A 10,632-nucleotide genomic window follows, 5' to 3' on the forward strand; every position below is an offset into this window, starting at 1 on the left:
ACCGCCTCCAAAGCCAGTATATCCCTACTCAAGTAAGGAGACCAGAACTGCATGCAGTACTCCAGGTGCGGCCTCACCAGTACCCAGTACAGTTGCAGCATAACCTCCCTGCTCTTAAATTCAATCCCTCTAGCAACGAAGGCCAACATTCCATTTGTCTTTTGATAGCCTGCTGCACCTGCAAACCAACCTTTTGTGATTCATGCACAAGCACTCTTAGTCCCTCTGCACAGCAACATGCTGCAATTTTTTTTTATCATTTAATTAATAATTTGCTCTTCCACTTTTCCTGCCCAATTGAATGACCAACATTGTACTCCATCTGCCAGACCCTTGCCCACTCACTTAACCTATCTATATCTCTCTGCAGACTCTCTGTATCTTTTGCACAATTTATTTTTCCACTCAATTTAGTGTCATCAGCAAATTTAGATACACTACACTCGGTCCCCTCTTCCAGATCGTTTATGTATATCATGAACAGTTGTGGGCCTAGCACCAACCCGAGGCACACCACTCACCACTGAATGCCAAGCGGAGTAACATCCATATACCCCAATTCTCTGCTTTCTATTAGTTAACCAATACTCTATGCATGCTAATATATCACCCTCAACTCTATGCATCCTTATCTAATGGATATCTTTTATGTGGTACCTTATCGAACGCCTTCTGGAAATCCAAGTAAAGAACATTCATCTGTTCCCCTCTATCCACTGCACTTGTTATATCCTCAAAGAACTTCGGTAAGTCTGCCTTTGCCGAATCCATGTTGCATTTGCTTGATGGATTCATTTCTTTCCAGATGCCTCGCTGTTTCTTCTTTAATGATAGCTTCAAGCATTTTCCTAACTACAGATGTTAAACTAACGGGCCTGTAGTTACCTGCCTTTTGCCTGCATCCTCTTTTGAACAGTGGCGTGACATTCTAAACTGTCTTCCAATCTGCCGGGACATGCCCCGAGTCCAGCAAATTTTGGTAAATTATCACCAAAGCCTCTACTATAACTTCTGCCATCAGGGCCGGATTAAGCTGGTGCGGGGCCTGTAGCATATGTTATAAAGGGGCCCTAAATTTAAAAAATGCACGTAAGTATTAAAACATAAATTATTTACTTGCATAGTAAAGTAATTCCATTTTTTCATTTGCTATACAGCCAGGTAATATGACAAATGTCTGACACTTCAGTAATAGTATTACTTGCATGTAGGTATCAATTTCAAATGTCAAAAGTTACAAAACTACAATTTAAAAGTTAGATTTTCTAGATTTAGCATGAGCAAATTTGTTGCTGGAAATGTCTGTTTCACGCAGAAGTTCATGTTCAATGCTCTTTAGAGTGAGATTGTTCAATCTGTTTTGACCCATGGTGCTCCTTAGTTCATTTTTAATCCTTTTCAGTTTTGAAAATGAGCGTTCGCCACTGCAATTGGTAGCCATGAGTGACAAATAGATGCGCAAGGCATTTTCCACATTTGGAAAACATGACTCCAAAGAATTGTCAGTTATCAAACAGTACAACTGTAACTCTACAAGGTCTTGTTTGGCGCCAATATGAGAAGCAAGATCAGTTTTCAACAGTTCAGTAAACTGCACAAATTCTTCGTTAAGACTTTCTTCCAGATCTTCCGGATATGATTTAATAAGATTTGATGACCTCTTTACAATCTCTTCAGGTCTAAACGACTGTAACTGATGAAGGAATCTAAAAACACCATTCACCTTTAGATAAGCTTTCTGCCTTTTTGACAGGGCAGAAAGCAAGCTGTCAATAATGGCAAGAAATGTTCGGCTTTTAAACTGAGAAGGCGTTTGAGATTCAACAAGTGGATCAAGAGTGCTGGAACCACTGAAATCATCATACGCACGATTTTGCTTGTGTTTTCTTCGAGTTTGCTGTTGATAATCTTCACACTTAGATCCTTGGCTTTTTGCTCAATGTCTGAAAAAGTAGATCACATAGCTTGAATATATCTATGCAAGGATTCATATTGTGCACAGGCTGTGTTCAAGTCTTGGCCGGAAGATTGCAAAGAAGCACTGGTCATTTGAAAACGCTGTAATACTTGATCCCACAATATGACCATTATTCCTGTTTCCAACTTTATCAGGTTGAAAGTAGTCCACGAGCCTGTTGTCGACACTCTGCCTTCTGATCATTGTTATTTGAAATGTTATCCAAGACTTGTTTTATTGCAGAAAAGCTGTGTAAAAGTGCTTTTGTTGCATCTGCACGAGCTGACCACCTGGTATCTGACATTCTTTTCACAACGAGCAAATGAGCACCACCATCAGATAATGCAGCAGAAAGGAGATCCCACCGATAAATAAATAAATTAATGATTTAGGTGAAGGGATTAAAAGTAACATTAGCAGATTTGCAGATGACACAAAGCTCGGTGGCAGTGTGAAATGTACGGAGGATGTTGAGATAATGCAGGATGACTTGGACAGGTTGGGTGAGTGGGCAGATGCATGGCAGATGCAGTTTAACATGGATAAATGTGAGGTTATCCACTTTGGTGGCAAGAACAGGAAGGCAGATTACTATTTGAATGGTGTCAAGTTAGGAAAAGGGGAAGTACAACGGGATCTTGGTGTCCTTGTTCATCAGTCACTGAAAGTAAGCATGCAGTTACAACAGGCAGTGAAGAAAGCTAATGGCATGTTGGCCTTCATAACAAGGGGAGTTGAGTATAGGAGCAAAGAGGTCCTTCTGCAGTTGTGCAGGGCCCTGGTGAGACCACATCTGGAGTATTGCGTACAGTTTTGGTCTCCAAATTTGAGAAAGGACATTCTTGCTATTGAGGGAGTGCAGCGGAGGTTCACGAGGTTACTTCCCGGGATGGCGGGACTGTCATATGTTGAAAGATTGGAGCGACTGGGATTGTATACACTGGAATTTAGAAGGATGAGAGGGGATCTGATTGAAACATATAAGATTATTAAGAGATTGGACACGCTAGGGGCAGGAAACATGTTCCTGATGTTGGGGGAGTCCAGAACCAGAGGCCATAATTTGAGAATAAGGGGTAGGCCATTTAGAACGGAGTTGAGGAAACCAGAGAGTTTTCACCCAGAGAGTTGTGGATCTATGGTGGATCTATGGAATGCTCTGCCTCAGAAGGCAGTGGAGGCCAATTCTCTGGATACTTTCAAGAAAGAGTTAGATAGAGCTCTTAATGATAGTGGAGTCAAGGGTAATGGGGAGAAGGCAGGAACTGGGTACTGATTGTGGATGATCAGCCACGATCACAGTGAATGGTGGTGCTGGCTTGAAGGGCCAAATGGCCTACTCCTGCACCTATTGTCTATTGATAAGTAGATGCAGAAAAAAGTGTGTACAGACTTTCTACAAATTGAAAGAAAAATAGTGCTTCTTGACAACATTCAGCAGCACATTTTCCAACCAAATTTAGTGAATGTGCAAAACATGGAATGTAATCCACAAACTCATTCAACTGTTTAATTCATGCTTGTAAGCCATTATACTTGCCACTCATGTTGCTGGCATTGTCATAACTTTGACCATGGCGGTCTTTTATATCAATGTCATTTCCCTTTAAAAAGTCAAGTAAACTTTGAGGGAGCTGTTCAGCACTGTGACCTTTCATATCCAAAAACTTCACAAACCTTTCAACTGGTCCAGACAGCAAAACATAGCGCACAGTCAAAGTCAGCTGGTCCACATTAGATATATCTGGAGTAGAATCCAATGAAACAGAATAATAGATGTATTTCTTCACTTCACTAATAATGTGATCCAGTATGCTGGATCCGATCAGATTAATGAATTCCTCACATGTTGTTTTAGATAGATATGGTTTATGTCCCCTTCCTTGGTTTTCGTGAGCATTTATGTGCTCTGCCAGAAAAGGGTCAAACTTGGCCAGTAGTTCTGACAACCCCAAGTAATTTCCATTATGAGGAGAGCTGACAGTTTCACCACTACCGTGAGGGAGGAGAAGATGGCAACACGACGCAGCTTGCAGCAGCCACTCCGGTGAATGATATCTGTTATCTGTCAGGTAGGGTGCCGTGCACAATCCTGATTTGATGGAGACAGAAGTGAGAGCACGGAGGAACATCTGGTGAAACTTCTGAAATGCCTGTTTCGCTGCTGCCGCTACTGTGTGATCCAGAACTCCGGAGGGGAAGGTCCCGAGTCCTCGGCTTTGCTTGTTGCTCAGCGGCCAGGGTGGGGTCAAAGCGCTCGGCAGAGATGGTGCATGGTGCTCGATGCTCGCTGTTGGAGGGCTGGTCAGAGGCTCAAAGTTTTCGAACAAACTCAGCGTCGGCTGCTTCCAATGCATCAGTAAGTTTGCGGTGCTTGGAGGGGCAGGGAGAGTTTTTCCCTTCTACCGTCTGTGTGAGATGATGGGGCTATTGGGAAGAGACTTTTTTTTTTTACCGTGCCCATGGTCTGCTCTTCATCAAGTTACGGCATTGCTTTGCACTGTTGTAACTATATGTTATAATTATGTGGTTTTGTCAGTTGTAGTCTTGGTTTGTCCTGTGTTTCTGTGATATCTTTCTGGAGGAATATTGTATCATTTTTTAATACATGCATTTCTAAATGACAATAAAGGAGGACTGAGTGCCCTCATAATCTAAACTGAAAGGCCTCGTTCTGCTAAAAATTTTACTTCAATTATTCGCTCTAGAAGTGTGCGCCAATACTTCTGTTCAGTCTCCATTTCTTTCACAAGGTGGGAATCGACACGTTTAGCTTTGTTTTTGCGCATCGACAGTGAAATTAAAGCTTGTCTATTTGAGGAACTTTCTTCATGTCGACTTAATAGATTGCTTGCACTCTTCCAGTCATTAAACCCCTCTTCACTAAACTTTGATGGCTCAGTGCTGGGACCCCAGTTGTTTACAATATATATTAATGACTTGGATGAGGGAATTAAATGCAGCATCTCCAAGTTTGCGGATGACACGAAGCTGGGTGGCAGTGTTAGCTGTGAGGAGGATAGGTTGGGTGAGTGGGCAAATTCATGGCAGATGCAATTTAATGTGGATAAATGTGAAGTTATCCACTTTGGTGGCAAAAATAGGAAAACAGATTATTATCTGAATGGTGGCCGATTAGGAAAAGGGGAGGTGCAACGAGACCTGGGTGTCATTATACACCAGTCATTGAAAGTGGGCATGCAGGTACAGCAGGCGGTGAAAAAGGCGAATGGTATGCTGGCATTTATAGCGAGAGGATTCGAGTACAGGAGCAGGGAGATACTGCTGCAGTTGTACAAGGCCTTGGTGAGACCACACCTGGAGTATTGTGTGCAGTTTTAGTCCCCTAATCTGAGGAAAGACATCCTTGCCATAGAGGGAGTACAAAGAAGGTTCACCAGATTGATTCCTGGGATGGCAGGACTTTCATATGAAGAAGTACTGGATGAACTGGGCTTGTACTCGTTGGAATTTAGAAGATTGAGGGGGGATCTGATTGAAACGTATAAGATCCTAAAGGGATTGGACAGGCTAGATGCAGGAAGATTGTTCCCGATGTCGGGGAAGTCCAGAACGAGGGGTCACAGTTTGAGGATAGAGGGGAAGCCTTTTAGGACCGAGATGAGGAAAAACTTCTTCACACATAGAGTGGTGAATCTGTGGAATTCTCTGCCACAGGAAACAGTTGAGGCCAGTTCATTGGCTATATTTAAGAGGGAGTTAGATATGGCCCTTGTGGCTACAGGGATCAGGGGGTATGGAGGGAAGGCTGGGGGGGGGTTCTGAGTTGGATGATCAGCCATGATCATAATAAATGGCGGTGCAGGCTCGAAGGGCCGAATGGCTTACGCCTGCACCTATTTTCTATGTTTCTATGTTTCTATCTTGAAGTCATAACCTTGCATGGGAAACAGTATAGGCTTCCTTTGCTTTCTGAATAGCATAACATGTTGCTTGTTTGTAGGTTTATGAACATATGTAAAATAAGATTTCTGACAGTGCCGGGGTTTCTTTTATTGTCATACAATCGCATGGATGAAGAGAGGTCACTCGCAGCGTGTCGACGCTCATCACTTCCCTTGGCTATCCAATACTCACGATCTCATTATCTAGATTGTTTGGCCATTCACCAATATCATTAGAGTACTTGTTCTTTTCACTTGTTCTTTGGCATTAAAAGGGTGCTAGCTGTTGCTGTATCATGCCTTCTGCTGCATTAGTACTAGTTGTTCCTATATTTCCAGCTTCAGCCATTATAGCACCATCACCATCTCCATGAACATCAAAATATTCTGTCAACTTACGTGTTTTTGATGTCACAAGTTCTTCTCTTCTTTCTTCTTCTTCCTTCACTTTACGTTTTGCACTTCCAGAAGCATAATAATGTCCAGTATCTCTGGCTCTATTGCTCATTGCTATCTACATGAAAACAACAATGTTCCCAGATCATCGTCGTTGTGGCGTGGATGAAATCACAGAGCGTTGTGTTGCTGGTAGGTACAAGACAGTTTCTTTATTCGACAAAACAAGGTTACAGCAGGCAGAGACCCCTGACACAACAGGTCTAACTGGCATGTGACTGAGGCTCGATATTTATTTGCTAAACACAAACGACAGTTCATAGTTACAAGTATAGACAATTCTTTGACGTGTTCATATCTTTTGATTAAATTAATTCTACTAGTGCCAGTATGCCGAAGCTGGCATTCATGGCCTTTAGGAATGCAAGTTAAAATGCATAATACATTCCATTACATGCTAACATAGAGGACAATTCATATTCAAAAAGCATAGATATGGTGTCTTCGCACTACCTGTAAACTTAGCATTCTTGTTTCAGAGGCGCCGCGCCAGAGACGCAATGTTACAAATGAAAGTGGGTTCACAGCTTTTAGGAAATGCATTGTTTTGAAATCAATGCACAGTACTTTGTCAAAGAACACAAGACCAATGGCTGAAGCCATTTGTTTAAGTGTAAATGAATCATCTACCCAAAACTCACTAACCGTCGTGAGAATACGGTGAGATTGGATGCTGATTTCACCAGACTGCAGCTTGCAAGCATTTAGTGTGGGCAGGGCCCTCGAAAATGCAGGGCCCATAGCATATGCTACTTTTGCTACTAGGTTAATCCGGCCCTGTCTGCCATTTCTTTCAGGACTCTGGGATGCATTCCATCAGGACCAGGGGACTTATCTATCTTCAGGCCCACAAGTTTGCTCAGCACCACCTCTTTAGTGATAGCTATTGTATCGAGATAATCACCTCCTATTGCATCCATATTATCTTTCTTCGGCACGTTAGATGTGTCCTCTATATGAAGACCGACACAAAATAGTCAAAGCCTCTGTCATTTCCTCATTACCCAATAGCAATTCCCTCTTCTCATCCTCCAAGGGACCTACATTCACTTTAGCCACCCTTTTCCGCTTAATATATAATTATGAAAAGTTTCACTATCCATTTTTATATTTTGTGCTTGTTTATTTTCATAATCCGGCTTCCCTTTCTCTATTGCTCGTTTAGTGGTTTTTGTTCTTTTTTAAGGTTTTCCCAATCTTCCAGTTTCCGACTACTCTTGGTGACTTTGTACACATGAGCTGTTAGTTTGATGTCTTCTTTCACTTCCTTAGTTACCCAAGGCTGGCTTTCACCACCCTTACTGTCCTTGCTTTTAACTGGAATATATTCTTGTCGAGCACTGTGAAAAATCTATTTGAAAGTTTTCCACTGTTCCTCAAATATCTCACCATATAGCCTGTGTTCCCAGTCTACACTAACCAAATCCTCCATCATCCCATTGCAGTCTCCATTGTTTAGGCAAAATACCCTGGTTTTTGATCAAACTATTGCTCCCTCCATGCAGAATTCCAAAAATGCGTAAAAACAAAAAGAGAAGGCATACAGTACAGTGAAATGAAGTGGGAAGTTCAAGGATTGGGAAGCTTTTAAACCAACAGGTCAACTTAGAAAAACAGTAAGGAGAGAAAAGATGAGATATGAAGGTAAGCTTGCCAACAATATACGGTAAAAGAGGACACTGAAAAGTTTTTTCATACATATGAAGAGAAAAATAGTGTGAGAGTGTATCTATTTCCAAGCACCTTAAAACTCTGCCCTCTCGTGCTAGCCATGTCAGCCCTGGGGAAAAGCCTCTGACTATCCACACGATCAATGCCTCTCATCATCTTATACACCTCTATCAGGTCACTACTCATCCTCCGTCGCTCCTAGGACAAAAGGCCGAGTTCACTCAACCCATTCTCATAAGGCATGCTCCCCAATCCACACCCTTTCTAGGGTTTCCACATCCTTCCTGTAGGGAGGCGAACATAACTGCACAGTACTCCAAGTGGGGTCTGACCAGGGTCCTATATAGCTGCAACATTATCTCTCAGCTCTTAAACTCAAACCCATGGTTGATGAAGGCCAATGCACCGTATGCCTTCTTAACCACAGAGTCAACCTGCGTAGCTGCTTGGAGTGACCTATGGACTCGGACCCCAAGATCCCTCTGATCCTCCACACTGCCAAGAGTCTTACCATTAATACTATATTCTGCCATCATATTTGACCTACCAAAATGAACCACCTTACACTTATCTGGGTTGAATTCCATCCGCCACTTCTCAACCCATTTTTGCATCCTACCAATGTCCCGTTGTAACCTCTGACAGCCCTGCACACTATCCACAACACCCCCAACCTTTGTGTCATCAGCAGATTTACTAACCGGATCTTGGGGTCTGAGTCTATAGGACGCTCAAAGCAGCTGCACAGTGTGACTCGGTGGTTAAGAAGGCATACGGTGTATTGGCCTTCATCAATCGTGGAATTGAATTTAGGAGCCGAAAGGTAATGTTGCATCTATATAGGACCCTGGTCAGACCCCACTTGGAGTACTGTGCTCAGTTCTGGTTGCCTCACTACACGAAGGATGTGGAAACCATAGAAAGGGTGCAGAGGAGGCTTACAAGTATGTTGCCTGGATTGGGGAGCATGCCATATGAGAATAGGTTGAGTGACCTTGGCCTTTTTTCCTTGGAGCGACGGAGGATGAGAGGTGACCTGATAGAGGTGTATAAGATGATGAGAGGCATTGATCATGTGGATAGTCAGAGGCTTTTTCTCAGGGCTGAAATGGTTGCCACAAGAGGACACAGGTTTAAGGTGCTGTGAAGTAGGTACAGAGGAGATGTCAGGAGTAAGTTTTTTACTCAGAGTGTGGTGAGTGCATGGAATGGGCTGCCGGCAACGGTGGTGGAGGCAGATACGATAGGGTCTTTTAAGAGACTTTTGGATTGGTATCTGGAGTTTAGAAAAATAGATGGCTACGGGTAATCCTAGTAATTTCTAAGGTAGGGACTTGCTCGGCACAACTTTGTGGGCCGAAGGGCCTGTATTGTGCAGTAGGTTTTCTATGTTTCTATGTAACCCATCCCTCCTCTTCCTCATCCAGGTCATTTATAAAAATCACAAAGAGTAAGGGTCCCAGAACAGATCCCTGAGGCACAACATTGGTAACCGGCCTCCATGCAGAGTACGACCCGTCTACAACCACTCTTTGCCTTCTGTGGGCAAGCCAGTTCTGGGTCCACAAAGCAATGTCCCCTTGGATCCTATGCCTCCTTACTTTCGAAATTAAATTCACGCCCCGCCCCCGTCCTGCCGTCCAACCTGGATTAATTGCACACACCATTGATGCTTAACCCGGTTTAACCCAAATCCCACCTCACTTTGCAGAACCGTTACCCTGGATTAATCACTAACGCTCCTTGGCTCTTCTAACAAAATTAATCTCACACTCCTCTCCCTCCTTCTCAGAGCATGCACTGGCCCAGGTAGTGCTATCCCAGTCGGTCTCACTCTCTGCCTGGCAGACAGATCGACTCGGCGCCTGCTCCTGGGACTGACTTACAGAGTGGGGTCGGAAGAACGGACGGACGGTCGCTCGGTCAGGCTGCCATGGGATTCACAGCAAGTCTGCAGCCGCTCTCATCTCCGGTCTCTGCCTCCGCGTGCACGCAGCGCCTTTTCTAGTGAGCGGCTTCCACACCCTGGCGGTAACAACTGCAGTCAGCACTTCCCTTCTGGAAACTCCGGTAGGCGAGCGGCGCCGCACCCAGCGGCCCATCCCTGTCGAGGAATGCAGAACGCTCCCCCCCACCTTAGCTTTAACCATTAGCCGGCCGGGCCCCACCAACTGGCCTCCACACCCCCGGTTCCTTTTCCAGAGACTCTATCCAACACATCCCAGCCAGCCAGTCCATTTCTATACATCCCTCTCTCTCCATTCTCCCAAAATCTCACCCAATTCGTGCGCACTCCTTCTCACATTATCCCAGTACTTCCCAGCTAAGTTCCAGCCTTCACCTGATCTTGTCTTCACCCGGCAGCGAAAACGATTCTTGATCACGGGGCAGCAGGGATTCCCCCCCCCCCCCCGTACTGATTTCAAGTTTTGCTGTGATTCATGTATTGATACTGCATGGAAACAAGCTCTTCGGCTCAAATCTTCTAAACGGAACAAGATTCGATCAGGGCGGGGAAATAGCTGACGGCTCCCAGAACGGATACATGGCTGTAGCAGCAGTCAAAATTAATTTAAGTAGCTGTCAAAATTCGATCAAAATCCAATTTACTTGCATTTGTCCCACAATCCTTTAATTTTCTAA

The 10,632-nt window shown here is 44.0% G+C and overlaps 1 protein-coding gene across 2 annotated transcripts in view; it reads right to left on the reverse strand.

The window, feature by feature from the left end:
* The window catches only part of LOC140195650 (epiplakin-like), a 67,037-nt gene extending 56,984 nt beyond the window's left edge, over positions 1–10,053 (reverse strand). For both annotated transcript variants that reach the window (XM_072254346.1, XM_072254343.1), the window contains exon 1: positions 9,876–10,053. The gene's annotated coding sequence lies outside the window, so the exon portion shown is untranslated. The remainder of the gene's footprint in view (positions 1–9,875) is intronic.
* Positions 10,054–10,632: the final 579 nt, after the last annotated feature.

Source organism: Mobula birostris, chromosome 3 (genome assembly GCF_030028105.1).
Source record: "Mobula birostris isolate sMobBir1 chromosome 3, sMobBir1.hap1, whole genome shotgun sequence".
NCBI lineage: Eukaryota > Metazoa > Chordata > Chondrichthyes > Myliobatiformes > Myliobatidae > Mobula > Mobula birostris.